Here is a 16,432-nt window from a genome sequence, read left to right as displayed (position 1 = left end):
TGGGGTGCCGGGAAGGGAACAGGGTCCGGTGGGGTGCCGGGAAGGGAGCAGGGTCCGGTGGGGTGCCGGGAAGGGAGCAGGTCATTTACAGAACAGGATGTTGCACCCCACCCTTGAGGATTTCACCCAGGGTGTTGTAACAGCCGTTAGGGGAAGCTGAGCCAGAGGCCCCGGGGCGTGGTGCCCCAGGGTCCCTAACGGAGGGTCTATCACACATACACACATACACATTACAATGAGTAGTCTATTTTGGATATGAAGTACATGGAAAGGAAAATTATAAGATAAATGTTGAAAAGTAAAGTAGTAACAGCTTATGGAGCAACTTGAATTACAAGTTAAGGAATTTGAACTTAAATTGGCAGGTGATAAAATTTCATCATGGGACTTTCAGTGGAGAAGTTATATAAATAGTTCATTCATAAAATTTAATCTAACATCATTTCCAAGGATGGATTGGAGAAGGGATATAATGCAGTGTGGAAGACTGGTTAGGAGGGTTTTACAATGATATTACCACCTTGTAATGATGTCTGGCTTTAGTGTAGGTTCCAGAGGTGAAAGTGAGGCTGGGGACTGCACAGTCCTCCTTCACTTAAATCCAGTTCACTTAAGTGTCATGGCATCACCTTCATGTTGTCAAGGTCTTCTGAGAGAACAAAGGACAAATAGCTATCTCTGTGAATAGAAAAGGAGCCACCCATCCACTGGGGGGCCAATGTGGAACTGGCCAGTTAGGCAACACATCCATCCTTCCTGCCTGCCTTCCTTTCTTCCTTGCTTCCTTCCTTCCTTCTTCTTTCCTTCCTTCCTCTTTCTTTCCTTTCCCTCTGTCCACATAAGGAATCATACCCTTACCTATGGGTACTCTGCCCAAAAAGAATGTAAATTTTTAATCTCTGAAATGTTTTTTTCTCCTTTTCTCTTAAACACCAGCCTTAACTACAAATCATTCTGGTTGTCATTGATTGGCCAATAATTGGTCCCAGGGCAAGCCCTACTTGGTCATTGTTTGGATCCCAACTGACTCAGAATGAATGTAAATAGCAATTGTTTCTGTTCTGACAAGAAACCCTGAGGGTCTTCCCCTCCCATATCTATTTTTTTTTCTTATTAAGCCTTAATCACTGAATAGGCTTTGCCTCAGTCAAACTGAGACCTGTTAAGGACTTTAGCTTGAAAGGGCAGAGGATCCCTGCTGAATCCTGGGTCATCTCATTGTCCCCATCTTTATCTGGCCACTGTACCCAAATGGCCCCAGAGGTGAAAGTGGTGCTGGTGACTTTGCACAGCCCTCCCTCACTTAAATCCAATCCACTTGCATGTATGGCATCACCTTCCTGATGGTGGTGATCCTCTTCGAGAATGAAGGACAAATTGCAGCAATAGCAGCAACAGCAAATAGTAGCTGGAATACAGAGGTAGATATTGATAAGACAGATATTTCCAAGGTAGGATCAATAGAAATTGGTGACAGATTTGAAGCATATCCTGGTTTCCTTCAAGACTCAGCTGAAGTTGGACATTCTATATGACTCCCTCAGACATTGCCCAAACTGCTAGTGTACTCCCTCCCAAAACTTCTTTGTATTCTATTTGTATATATTATGTATATAAGTTTATATTGTATCTTCCTTTAGAGTGCAATATTTTTGAAGGCAAAGACTATTTATTTCACTTTTATCTTTGTATAGGAAGTGCTTAATCCAGTGTATGATACTTTATGATTACTTAATACATCTCTGCTGATTGCTTGCCATGAGGAATATAAACATATTAGACTTGGTAACAGTGATACTGCTTATAGAAATAATGAGGTCAATTGTGGTAACGTCTTTTGGCAGAAAGAAAAATAATTCCAACTTTATATGTTAAGTCTGAGATAGTTGGTAAGAATTTGTTGTTGTTCAGTTGTTTTAGTCATGTCTAACTCTTCCCGACCCCATTTGGTGTTTTCTTGACAAAGGTACTGGAGTGGTTTGCCATTTCCTTCTCTAGTTCATTTTGCAGAAGAATAAACTAAGGTAAACAGGGTTAAGTAACTTGCCCAGAGTGACACAACTAGTAAAGTGTCTGAGAAGTCATTAATAGACCAAGAAATAGAGTTGCACTCAGGAGAGAGCCGGGACTGAATATTGGCTATGATGCTTCCTAGCTGTATGATACTGGGCAAGTCAAAATTAGCTTTCCTTGGTCTCAGTTTTCTAATCTGAAAATGGGGATATAATGTATGAAGCAAAGACTTGAAGCAAAATGCAAACCTAAAAATACATATGAATGTCAGTTGTTACTATTATGATTATTTTTAGTGATTATTATTTTAGGTAGTGTTAGTGGTACACTAGCTAAGTAGAGATGTCTGATAGGATGTTCAAGATGAGACTTTGGGAAAAATGTCACAGGTAGAAATATAGATTTGGAATTCCTCTGCAGATATATAATATTTGAAACCTTAGGATTGAATGATATCGTCAAAGGAGAAAGTAAAGAGAGAGAAGAGAAGAGGGCTAAGGACAAAGCCTTAGGGAACATCAACATTACAGTGTCAGGAAGATGAAGATGTGACATTGAAAAAGAAAAAAAAATGATTTTTTTTAACAATGTTTGTGTATCTTCTGTATTCTAAAGTCAGGGATGATATGTTACTCTTTGTATTCCTCATAGTATCTACCAATGTTATTCCAAATAGTTATTAATCAATAGTGTTAAAAATAAATGAGGCATGAAGCATTAGCTAACTTTGTTTTCAGGGATAATAGTCAAGTGTTCAAGGAGACTCTGGATGACCATCTATCATAGATGTCAAAGATTTTTACATTGGATGAGAAGTTGGACAAGATGTCTTCTAAGAGTTTTCTAGGATTCAAGAGTAATAGTTGCCTTGTGCTTCTTCATGATCATGATCAAGGAAGGCCATAAATTTAAAAAAAAAACCAAACAAACCTTAGTGTACTCAGCATACTAAAAAATTATATATGAAAACTTATATCCTTTGTCCTTAGGAATGTAAACTTCTAAAAGGCAGGGACTCTTTTTGCCTTTTTTTTTGAATTCTGAGAACTTATTGAAGTAGTTGGAATATAGGAAGTCATTAATAAATGTTTATTAACTAAGTGGCTGACTGATTTAAGGAACTAATAATTTAATAATATGCTGGAGGAGAGTATTACACAAATGCTTTCACAGTAACTCTTACGTGAAGGAATTCATGCAACCTGAAGAATAAAACAAAAATTAATATTGGCTTCAGCAACGTGATCATTATTTACTTGGAAGGAATGTGTCATGCCCTAACAAACTTAGTCCTTTCATTCCTGAACAAGCAATGCACAATGCTACACAGCTGATCCAGCTGTGGTAATTGGCAGCAATTCTGATGGTGTCTAAAATTAACATCTGTTCCACCTATTATGAGTAGATATAGTCTTTTGGCTGAGGAATTAAAAAATAATAATAATATGACTTATTTCACATTGTCATTTTTACCAGGCAACCCACTTCATAATTATGGCATTCTAGAATTCGCACATTTTACATATTAACACTACAGATCTTATTTCACATAAAAGGAAACACCATTCCCTTGGTTAGGGGCACAAACCTCACAAGATACAGTTCATACAATATAAGCAAGGAAAAACAATGATACAAACATGTAGGATTGCTCTGGAAAAGAAATAGGAACATGTAAACTTATTAATTGGAAGTCCTTCTGCTTGTTTGGAACAATTAATAGTGAAAGCATATTTTTAAAATTATGACCAATTAAGCTTGAAGAGATTTTTGGCAAGCATAAATACACAAATAATATAATGGTATGATAATAGAGACTTCAGTCATGTTCAGTTTCACTTGGAACAAATTGTATTTCTTCTAAATTATTAGAACTTCATTTAAATTAGTATGACAGTTGATAATTGAATCTCAATGAAAAACAACTCACATGACTACTATCTAACATTCATTTTGACATTTTTCTCACACCACAGCATTATCTTCTTTTCCTCCCTCCTCAAGTCCACACTTTTTTTGGTTTGTCTTAAGTTTGTTGATGTAAGCACTTAGACATCTTTCAACATGCAACATCAAGATAAATAGAGATCATGAAGCTGGATGAAAGGGGAAGAAAGGATAATCATGAGGGAAATGAAGGTGGGAAGAACAAGGTCAAGCCCATAATTTAAGTTTTGTCAAAGAAACAACTCAGTAGCTGATTTAGCACCCAATGCATCAGGTTGACCCTGGATTCACCACTGAGGAAATTATTATACTTTTTACAGTAAGAATGAATTCCCGTTTCACACCTATGTTATTTCATTATCTCTTGCTTATCCTTTATTTTTTGACCCAGAACTTAGTAAGGCAATGACAGCAGAAAAGACTTGGGATGATTGATGATGATGATAACAATAATAACAAATATTCGTATAGTGTTTTAAGGTTTGCAAACTGCTTTACAAATCACAAAAATCCTAGCTATCCCTATTTTACAGATGAGTAAATTAAGGCAGGTAGTGGTTAAGTCATTTACCCAGGATCACATAGCTAGTAAGTGTTTTTAAGTCATACTTAAACGCAGGTCTTTCTGACACCATAAGAATAACAATAAATTTCAAAGAAATTGAGTGTCGACTATGGTTTTATCTTCTTTAATAACCAATTTTTATATTCTAATCCTTCTACATGTATCTCAGAGACACATGTTTTAAGATGTCTTTTTTCTTTTAAAATCTCTACTCTGTGGTTTATTCGTAGTGATTTACAGATTATGGGTACTGGGTGTCTTTGTTATGAGCTGGGGTGGCAATATAGAATGGAGATTTGGAGAAAATACCCCCCAATTTTAGAAATAGCTAAGTTTCTAATAATGTCCTAATAGGATGTGAGCCCAGTTAAGGAGGTAGTCATGATAAAGAGGGGAGTTAGTAGAAGTCATAATGCCACCAATTCTATTTCACTAAATATTGGTGTAAATTCTAGGTAGGAGGAACCTCAAATATTACTTGAATACTTGGTGAAAAAGGAGACTATGCCTGTGTGAAACCAAATCAGTTTGGTCTCAATTGATTGAATGAACTAGTCAATGTGCTTTGTGAATATAAATTTCACACAAACAGCAATTTGGCCAAACCAAGCAGCTATAAGATTGCATTGGTTGAACCAACTTTCATTAATACAATCTTGAATTATCATTATTTTACTCCTGAGCCTATAATTTAATGAAGATTCCAGTAGAAGGTCAACAGCCGACAATAAGACCCTATGATGCACCATATGTCCAAAATATGTACAAATGTCCCCTTTTATTTGGGTACCAAGGAGCCTTATGTAGAATTTTCTTACATTTCTGAAACCAAAAACATAATTAGCTTTTCTCTAAATATTTGAATTTAGATAAAGGTAGATGAAATTTCTGTTCTCCTACTTGTATGCTTTTTATCCCTGCTGTTAATTGCAATTTCTAGTTATACAGACATCATTACTAGTGTATAATTCCTACCTTTTTGCCTTTGAGTTTACATACTCTTTACTACCCTGCCTACTCTTTCTGAGAAAATAGCATTTAGTAAAATCATTGTATTGCAAAAGTACTCCACAAGTTTAAAAAAAAAAGACCATAATATTCCCACATTATTTCCCTGAAAGAAACATCATAGTACTTTCCCAATCACATAGTCATATAACTTGGCAGTATTTCTACCAAGTATTTGCAGATTTTCTTAAAATGATTTCACTTGAGCATGACAACATTATTACCTGAGTAAGTATAAAAATAAGGATAAAGATGTGGATTCACTGTTGTTCTGATCAACTTGGAATTATTCTTTGCATAATCTCAAATCACAGTAATTGTTGTGTGAGAAATTTACAGCACATGTAAGCATCAAGCTTTTTTTTTGTTACCCCACTTTTCCTATTTTATTTCTTTACTTTAGGCTATAAAATTATGATAATATGTTAGCTACTTGACCATAAAGGAGGAAATGAAGAAATTGATAATAATGCTACAATAAATTTTAAATTATATTCCTTGAGTATATGCTTAATAAAATGCACAATTAAAAATTTCTATCAGGAAGAACTAATATATTATGCTAGCTATTTAGGTCTGAGTAGGAGGAAGATTCTCTTGAGGTCAGTGTGGCATATGTTGAAAATTCTTACAACTTGAAGTTTAAATAAATATTTTATTCATATCTCTGAATTTTCTTGGAAAGATTGCTGACATTCACTCACCTTTCTCCCCTTTGTGATCACCACCCATTAATTGACACCTAGGATCCAAAGGAACTTTGTATACATGTACAGTTTGACAGCAGGATAATGACAGAAATGTTAATAGTAAAATGGCAGGGCTTTTAGGGCAGTATGTATTATAAAAAAAAGGTTAATGAGTCTGTGCAACCCATAATGTGCTATTTAGATGACCTTGAAAATTTATTGATGAATAAACTTTTAATTTTCTATTCTGAGGACTGTGTGTGCTAATCAACCTCATTAGCTACAAATGAAAAGATACATAATTATGGTTTTTTTTTAATTAAATGGCTTATGCCAGTAGGTCATAGAGTAGCTTTTTATCATAAAGTAGATTTCTAAAAGCTGGATACCCTACCAAATACTAAAGTTTTCAGGTAGCATACCTTTTTTTTTTTTTTTAATAGTATGCCTTTAAATAGTAAGCCTTTGCTTGGTTAGTTGGTTGTTATCCTTTGTTCTTTTTTTTTTGGTGAGGCAATCAGGGTTAATTGACTTGCCCACGGTCACATAGCTAGTGAGTGTCTGAGGCTGGATATTATATTATTATATTAATAACTAATTAGTAATTTTTTTCTTTTTGGCTATGCAATGACTTGCCCAGGGTCACACAGCAAGTGCTATGTGTCTGACGCCAGATTTGGACTCAGGTCGTCCTGAATTCAGGGCTGTGCTCTATCCACTGCACCACCTAGCTGCCCCTTGTTATCCTTTGTTCTTGAAGAAACTATGTCAGGATCAAGTATAATGTGTGCAACTATGGCTAATCAGAACAATATGAGCTTGGTAGGCTCTACCACAGGTTGGGCACAAATAGTTCATGTAATATTTGGAGTGGAGAAGTCTCTAAATTTGCACACTTCACATTTCTTTTGAGCTACTGCAATTCTGCTTTGCTCACAGATCACAACATCTTTGATGTGGGTATGTGTCTCCCAATGTCTCACAATAGATTTCAAAGTTCTTCAGAGAGACCTTGAGAGTGTCTTTATATTGCTTCTTTTGACCTCTGTGTGAGTGCTTGCCTTGTGGGAGTTCTCTGTAAAATAGTCTTTCAGTCAAATATATGTCTCACATGCAAATGTGACCAGCCTATCAGAGTTGCATTCTCTACAGTAGAATTTGAATGCTTGGAGTTCAGCTTGACAAAGGACCTCAGTGTCTGGTACCTTATACTGCCAGGTGATCTTCAGAATCTTCCTAAGACAATTCAAATGGAAACATTTCAGTTTCTTGGCATGACATTGGTAAACTGTCCAGGTTTTATAGGCATACAACAATAAGGTCAGCACAATAGCTCTGTAGACCTTCAGTTTGGTAGGCAGTCTAGTATCTCTTCTCTCCCACACATTTCTTTGGCACCTCCCAAACACTGAGCTAGTTATGGCAGTGCATGCGTCAACCTCATCATCTTTGTGTACTTCTCTGGAAACTATATTGCCAAGGTAATTGAACTTAATCATAGCATTCAAAATTTCTCCATTTGCTCTAACTGATGGATCCATGTATGGATGGTGTGGTAGACTGGTAGAGAACCTCTGTTTTCTTGGTGTTATTTATTGGACTAAAATTAGCAAAAGAGATGGGGAATCAATCCATACTCTGCTGCATCCCAGACTTACAGGCTGCATTGATTGCAAAATCATATGCAAACAAAAAGTCACACACCAACTCTTCTTCCACTTTAGTCTTGACTTGTAGCCTTTTCAGGTTAAATAATATACCATCACTGTGGAAACTGACCTTGATGCTATTTTTGTTCTCATTGAAGGTGTCTGACAACATAGCTGAAAACATCATTATAAAAAGTTTGAGAACAAGCACACAGCCCTGCTTCACTCCAATGGTCCTGGGAAAGTGTGAGAGCATTACCCACTATCTGGAAACCATGTAAGCATGACAGCATGAAACTGTTGTACAATACTGATGACCTTCTCTGGCCTACCAAATTTTGCCATTTACAGGTAGGGCAAACATGTATTCTCTTGTACATTATGATATAAAGAGTGCCATTTATGTCCCTTTTCTCAATAATTTTTGTCTCATCTACCACTAGTGCCCCATCTCTTCAGATTAAAGATTAACTCTTCCCCATTCCACTTATCAGAAACATAAGTGCATTTAGAATGAGTGACATATAAATTCACTACAAATTTAGTATATTAAAGTTTATAAAGTTATTCCTTTGTGTCTAAAAGAGAAAATATCACCTCCTGGACTGTCATCAGCCATGGAAAGGAAAAAAGATCACAAAAGGGATTTGTGTGATTCATGAAAAATTTCTCCTTCATCGGAATTTTTCCTTTTCAGGGCTGTGGGGTTTGGATTTCATCCTCCATAGTATGTTTTTTCAGATCCTGAAATAGGATAAGTGAGATAAACATAATTGTGCTGTGCTATAGAATCTGATGTAACATTTTAACAACACTTTTTGGAGGGAGCATTTAAGTAGGGCTGCTCTGGTAAAGTGGAAAGAATGCTGAATTTGCAGAGAAAAGGTAGATTCAAATCTTGGTTCTGACACTTGTTACCTGTATGACTGAGGTGTAGGGGGTATTCATGGAGGACTGGCACTTCTGGTGTGAAGGCTTGCTGAACCCTTTTCAATGCTGTTTATCTACCTTTGGTATACACCTTCACTAAACTCCCAACTGTGGCTCCAAGAATCTGCAGCATGGAAAGTGGATACACCTTGATAAACTATCTCAGCAGATGAGCTAAACAAGGTTGAGGGTAACCAATACTCCTCAAACCTGTTGGTGAGTTAGGAGGTTGTCTACCCTAAGCATGTAAAGACTTCCCTCGTGGAATGGGAAGATGAGAACAATTTGTTCCAACAGATACAAAGCAGACTGAAGCAGGGGCTGTGGAGTGTTTAGAGCTTTGTCAGACATCAAAGATGCCAAGTTCATCCATTGCATTCCAGACCATCATCAGTCATCCTGGCTTTTGCCCTACCACTGGATTTAGATGATTCAGAAAGAGAGCATGAAGCCAATAACTTTGCCTCACTTAAATCCAGTTCACACACGTCAATATATTACCCCCATTGTCATTTCAGAATGAAGGACAAACAACCTATACAACCATACAAAACTATCTAGAATTCAATAGTCTTATAAGCAGAGTCAGAACAGGCCTACAGCAGCAGAGATTTTGACATAGGCACAACCAATTCTTGGGGGGGGAGGGGAGGAAGAGGGGAAAGAAAAGGAACTTTCCTCTCTTCCACCTCACAATCAGAGCAACACCCAAATCAGTAATCTGCTTTTTGTTTGATCTTTCTTGCCACCTAAAAGTGTAGCTGTAGCTCTGTGTGTATGTGTGTGTGTGTGTGTGTGTGTGTGTGTGGTGTGTGTCTACATCTCTTTCTATATCTCTATTGTCTGAACCTTTAATTTCACTGGTTTAGAAACTTCTCATGAGGAAGCTCTCTCTGCAAGTGCAAATCAACATTTGATCTGCAATTTATGGTCTTATGGAGTTGCCTGAGGCATTGAGAGATTAAGTGACTTGCCTGGGGCCATGTAGCCAGTAAGTTAGAATCAGCATTTACACTCAAATATTGAGGTCCACTCTTTCTCCGGTATACCAGATATGTGTACAACATGTGTGTATGTATATACACATATGCATTTGCATTCACAAATACATAAACATAAATTTGTCCATTATACAATGAGGAGTTGAACAGGTGAATCAGAGGAATGAATGAGTATGGATCACTTTTAGAAAGTTGCAATTCAAAGCTACTCTTTGATAGAAAAGCAGTTTTGGGGGGGGCAACTTCAATAAAGCAACTGAAAAGAAACTAAACATATTGACTTCTTTAGAATAAAGACAGTAGGGGGGAAAGTACAACAATAATGCAGTGGGGACAGTGGTAATATGCTGGGAGTTACAGGGAATTCATAGGACATTCCTAGGATGATTTGTTATAAGGATCATATAAAAGACTTCACCAAGTTCATATTTTACATGAAAAGGAGGTAGGCCAATTTTATAATGAAACTAGAGGATAGTAAATGATCAGCTTGAGTATTGTACTAATGCTTTTGACATATTAAAGGCCCAGAAGAAGAACTTCATTTATAGTAGGTAGCTTATTTGTAGAGGTTTTTTTTGGAGGGACATGGACAAGAACCACATAGGATGAGACGGGAAGATGGATTTTGAACTCTATATAGAAAGTAATCCCACTGATGAGATCACTGATGCATGAAAGTATGGAAATATGTTCATTTCATATTGATAATTTAATATGTGCTTTATAAAAGGCAAACCAGATGAACCATAAGTGACATCCATAGTGTCAAAATATGATAAAGATGATTTCAAAAGGGTTTAGATTTCACATATACACAATTCTACAGATATACATATCAAATGTGATGGATGGACTTATATTCAAATATCATATATGACATTCAAACTTTAGGGCTTCTTGGATAATGCCCAATATTTTCAAAATTTGGTATTTGCAAATTATAAAAGTTGAATAGGGTAGTATTGTGGATCACCACAACTTTCTCACTTTATCTACAGCAGTTATAACTCAAACTGATCTAAATTTATAATTGTTACTGCTATAGGTGATAGTTGAATGTCCTTTGAGAGGCTAAAATACAGGTAAAACTCAAGATACTTAAAATCACAAGCTTCCTCTGGTTGGATTGTGCAATTTTTAAATTCAGTCTTCAGATAGCCTCAGGGAAACATGGTAAGTACATATAAAATGATGGAAAACCTCAAACGTTTCAGTAATGCAAAACACACACACACACACATACACATCTTCCACTTAAGTGCATCCTGATGTTTTGTGCTGTAGATAACACATCTGAAAAAGGAAGTGGCAGGGCATCCTTTCAAATGGAATATCACAAGCCAGGGAGGTTGATATGTTGATGAAAAACTACAAAGATTATAAGGCTTGTTATCATTTAATTGCGGACTTAAATGGACACATGCTACTAAAACTTGTATTTCACTGGAGTTCTGCAACTTTATGCATTTAAAGTATTTTCAATATTGATATAATGACATTATTCGCCTCTAGTTTTCACCTGGCTTTTTTGGTGTCATTTAAATACAGCCTAAATCAATGTATTAAATAAGGAAGTTAAGTATTACCACATTAATTGCTTATACATGTGATAATTCTAAAAGAAGTGTTAGACAAGTACAGCATAGATCGACTCAGTTCAGCATATGAAGTAATTATTCAACACAGAAGCTACATTAATCAAAAAATCTTAATAGACAGTTTCTAAGACATAAAGAAGCACAGAAGTTAATGATTCTACATCTATGAAGTACTCTAAGCAAATTACTTTTCCTCATTTACACAAATTCTTGGTAGTTTTCTGTAAGTATGTATTCATTTTTCTTTGCAGATACTAAGGGCATTGGTAGGATAGTATCATACAGGTTTATGAGCGTATTATCATGGACTTACTGTTCATGAATTTGCTTTCATACCTCAATACACGTGGCCTTAAAAATATTTCTTTTGCCTTACTAAGCAAGTGGTTATGTTTAAAATCAAAATGTGTCATTATTGTGGGTGATTGGTAGTAAAAATAAAAATGCATTCATAGGGGTTAAACTGCTGGTGTGATGAGGAGAGGAAAGCATATTCCCTCACAAGAAGGTGATCCTTATTACCTTGAAGAATTTGAGTGTAACCATGTAGTTGTGGTCCTCTGAGAAACTGGACTTGCTAGGCTGGAGTAAGTAAGTCAGTCCAAAGAGGGAATCTATGTCCACACCATCATGTAAAAAATATGAAGGATTACATAATATAAGGTCACATCACACATTTGTGGCACTAGTCTCTATTTTCCCTGGCATATAAAGATAAAAGTTTTAGATAGGCTTCTGTTTATTTTCTTTTCTTATTAAATCTCTTTTCCTCCCTTGTTTACTGGGTTATTCAAGTTTTCCGGCACATAATTTTTTATTTCACTGTTTGTTACTCCCCTTTAAAACAGCTACATTCCTTTTCATAGTTAATCCTCTCTTCTCAGAATCTGAATTTCTAACCTTAAAATCTGAGAAGCCTAGTTCAATGTATCATTGCATAAGTTCAAATTTTATCACAAAAATCAACATGTCTAAGAAAGCAATTTTATACTTTGATTATTCAAGGCTCCTATCATACTTAGACTATTCTTAATTCACTCTGATTTTCATCAACATTCTATCACTGGATTTGTTATAACCATTTTATGCACTAATATTTGAAATTTTGCTAGAAATAATTAGAAACTCCTGATAAAATATACAATTGTCAGAATAGTATTTAGGGTCTTTCACTGTGTTTACTTTACAAATAATAATAATCTTTTTAATCTGTGCAATCACATAAATGACAGATACGTGTAAAAGACAAGACAGCATGATATTTAATATGCTACATTACACTTCAAACAAAAAGACTGGTCTTATCCTTATGTAATCATTAAGGGCTAAGGAAAAAAAAAACTCAGTACCTAAAATCCCTCAGTACCCTGTCATATACAGCACTTGGGCAAATATGGTCTAATTAATTAAAAAGATAAATCACTGATAAAACCACGAATATTTGGTTGCATTAATGGGTGCCCAGTGTCAGAGCTTCTGTGCTGGTCAGACTATATCAGGATTGGTGAGTTTACTGCTACATATTAACAAGAATATTAAAGAACTGAAGTACACCCACATTTGCCTGATTGCTTCATTACAGAGGTTTATAATTAAATCTCCCACTGTGGAAAAGTAAAAAAAAAATCATTAAATAGGAGATTTCAGAGTAGGGAAGAATGGAGGCATAAAAAGCATCACAGACTAAAATTAAAAAACAAAACAAAACAAAACAAAACAAAAAAACCCTCTTACTTATATCTCCACTGGGCAAGAAAGTACCCAAGAACATGAGATGGAGGGCATGAGTATGTGTTGGGGATAGAGGAAATAATAGAGAATTATCATCTTAGTTTTATATTGTTTTTAGATTAGGTCCTAAGAAGAGTCAGAGATAATGCATGAGTCATCAACACTTCTAAATGGATTGGGCAAGCTATTTAACAGGTTACACAAAAATACTTATTCAGTTGAAAGAAAGGCTACTGATTCTTAATGTACTATATTTCATTCACTGAAGAAAACACAGAGGAACCGGTAGAAGAAATGGCACTTGCTAGAGAAACTCTCTCAGGGGTTCTTAACCTAGGGGTCTGTAAACTTGTTCTTTTTAATACTTTGACAAATTTATTTTATTTTATATATTTAAAATCATTATTCTGAGAAGGATGCCATAGGCTTCACCGGATTCCCTAAAGGGTGCATGAATACAAAATAACTTTAGAAACTCTCTGCATTCAAAGATTAGACCTGCAGGAGGGTGGATACCAATATTATGGGATCTTGAGAGTTTAGGTGGACAAAAGGAATGGGGTCATGCTTGTGCGAAGAGATGGTGGACCTTGGGGTGGGACTGGGTGAGAGACTGAGGTCATGTATCCACAATACTACTAATGTAGGATTTCAACACAGCAGAATATTTTTTTCTTCATATTGTAAGGAAAGTGGTTTCTGCACTGAGTAGTGAATGCATCCCTTCTATGCTAGCACCCTGGGACAAAGTCTCAGTAATTCTGTCACAGACTAAGGAAATGGTAGGAAAGGGAATATAGAGGGAACATATATAAAAGATAATGTGGAGTTAGGATTCATAGAATTTGACAAATGTTTAGAAATGATAGCTGAGTACAAGTACTTTAAAGGCTATCATGTGGAAGAAAGATTTCTGATTGGCCCCAGAGGGCAGAAGTAGGAATAGTAGATGATGGATATGAAGGGAATCATTTTAAGAATTTCATCTCTCCCAAAATGGAATTGGCTGGTTCAGAAGACATGGAGTTCCTCCTTATTAAAGGACTACCAGAGGAAACCTGCTTACCATTTTTCATTCCAATTAAAAAAAAGGATTTTTGAACAGATTTGGGTGGGAATAAATGAACTCTTAGAGCCCTTCCATCTATGATATGATTTTATAATATTATTAGTGTGAGAGGTAAGGGAAATAAAGGAAACAAATATGGCATTAAGGATTTGAGTGTAGTAAGTAGGGAAATGATGCCATGATAAACAGTGAAAGTAGGCAGAAGGAGGAACAGATCCTAGAAAAAAAATGTATTTAATTCTAAACATGTTGAGTTTGATGAAACAGTAGGTACCTCTGGGGGAAAAACGAAACTAATAGACTTATAAATACAGATTTAATTCAAGAGAGAGTTCAAGGCAGGATATGTAAATCTCAGAAAGTCATGTTTTTGTTACAGATTAATGATAAAGCTTTGGGACTTGATGAGATGGGCAAAAGAAAGAATATTGAGAAACAATGTTGGTAAATATTATCATATCCTGGAAAGAGGTCAAGGAAGATGAGCACTGAGGCAAACTTATTTACTTCTTGAGGCACTTGAAGGTTTTTAATATTTACTCTCATTTAATGAAGTCAATTTTATATTCTTATTCCTGAGTATATGACAGTTAGTACTATTAATGGTATACATTAACGCATTTAGTTGTAATTTAGGTCAACATGAGAACAGTAAAAAAAAACACATTAGTTTCAAAACTGAGGTATTCTATTTAATTTTCTAAGGTATTTTATTAACTTAAGATTGTCATACGAAAATTTAAATTGCAGTATTTAATAAATATACCTCCATAAGATTTTCATTGTGAAGAAAGGAAAACTGCTTATTTTGCTTAATTTTTTTAAAGTTTTGAGTGAAGCTACTGATATTGCATAAAATATTTTATTTTAGTGTCATAAATGTCTTTTTTGCTTTCTATTTATCCCAGTCTCATATACAGTAGTTAGAAGGATAAACTAGTAAGAATATGTAGAAATTGAACTGTAAGGCAAAGTACCTCATTTTTAGTCTTGACTCTCTCACTAACTAGTTTTTGATGCCTAATGAGTCTTTTCTTTTTGCTTTAGTTTCATCTAGAAAATAAAAGCATTAGATGATCTCTATGATTGCTTGAATCTATAAATCTATGATCCTATGACAAGATGACCTTTAGAGAATCTTTGAGTTGTCAGTCACATTTAGAATCATGGGATTTAAGAAGTAGAAGCAAATTAAATATAATTTAATCCAACTCTTTAATTTTACAGATTAAGCTGGAGACCAGTCAATTCAAATCAGGTCAACAAGAATGTATGAAATGCCTACAATATGTCAAGCACTGTGCTAAGCTATAAGGATACAAAGAAAGGCACACATAGTCCATGTACTCAGGGACCAGGGTGGGGTAGAGGGGGACACAATATGCAAACAACTATGTGTGAATAAGAAATATACAACATAAGAGAGGAAATTAACATTAAAGAGAAGAAGGAAAATTTTCCTGTAGATGATAAGATTTTTAGTTGGGACTTAAAAGGAAGCCTGGGAATACAGGAGGAAGAAACAAGAAGAGAAAAAAACATCCAGGAATGGGGTACAGGCTGTGAAAACAAAGAGAAATGGTAAATGGAGGGAATTGTGCATGGAATAGTAAGGAAACTAGAGTGAATGGATGATGGAGAATGTTGTGTGAAATATGTTTTTTAGAAGCCTGCAGAGGGGGAGTCAGTATGATGCAGAGAAGCACTCAGATGAAGTCTCCCAAATTCCCCTCCAAACAACTTTAAAATTATGCTTCCAATCTAATTCAGGAGCAGCAGAAACAACTAGAAATCATGTGAAACAATTTTTCAGCCTAAGAAAACTTGGAAGGTCAATAGGAAAGGTCTTTCTCACCTATGTGTAGTGGGTCCCAGGACCATAGCTCAGGCAACTTAGGCTATGCCCATGCCTTGAGGGTGGCTCCATTGGCTGCCCCAGAAGCTTCAGGAGTTCAAAGTTAAATTAGTAGCAAGAGGAAATAGTAAAATGATACAAGCAGAGGACCTCAACTTTCCTTTCTCAGAACTACATAAATCTGGTCATAAAATAAACAAAAGTGTTAAGGAGATGGATTAGAATTTTGCAAAAAATTAGATATGACAGACCTCTGCAGCAAATTGAATGGGAAGGAATTTAACTTTTTCTCACCTGTACATGGCACCTTCACAAAAATTGACCATATATTTGGGTATAAAAATCTCACAACCAAATACAGAAAAGCAGAAAAA

This window comes from Vombatus ursinus, unplaced genomic scaffold, assembly GCF_900497805.2.
Source record: "Vombatus ursinus unplaced genomic scaffold, bare-nosed wombat genome assembly UNPS02014942.1, whole genome shotgun sequence".
NCBI lineage: Eukaryota > Metazoa > Chordata > Mammalia > Diprotodontia > Vombatidae > Vombatus > Vombatus ursinus.
This window is presented reverse-complemented; position numbering follows the sequence as displayed.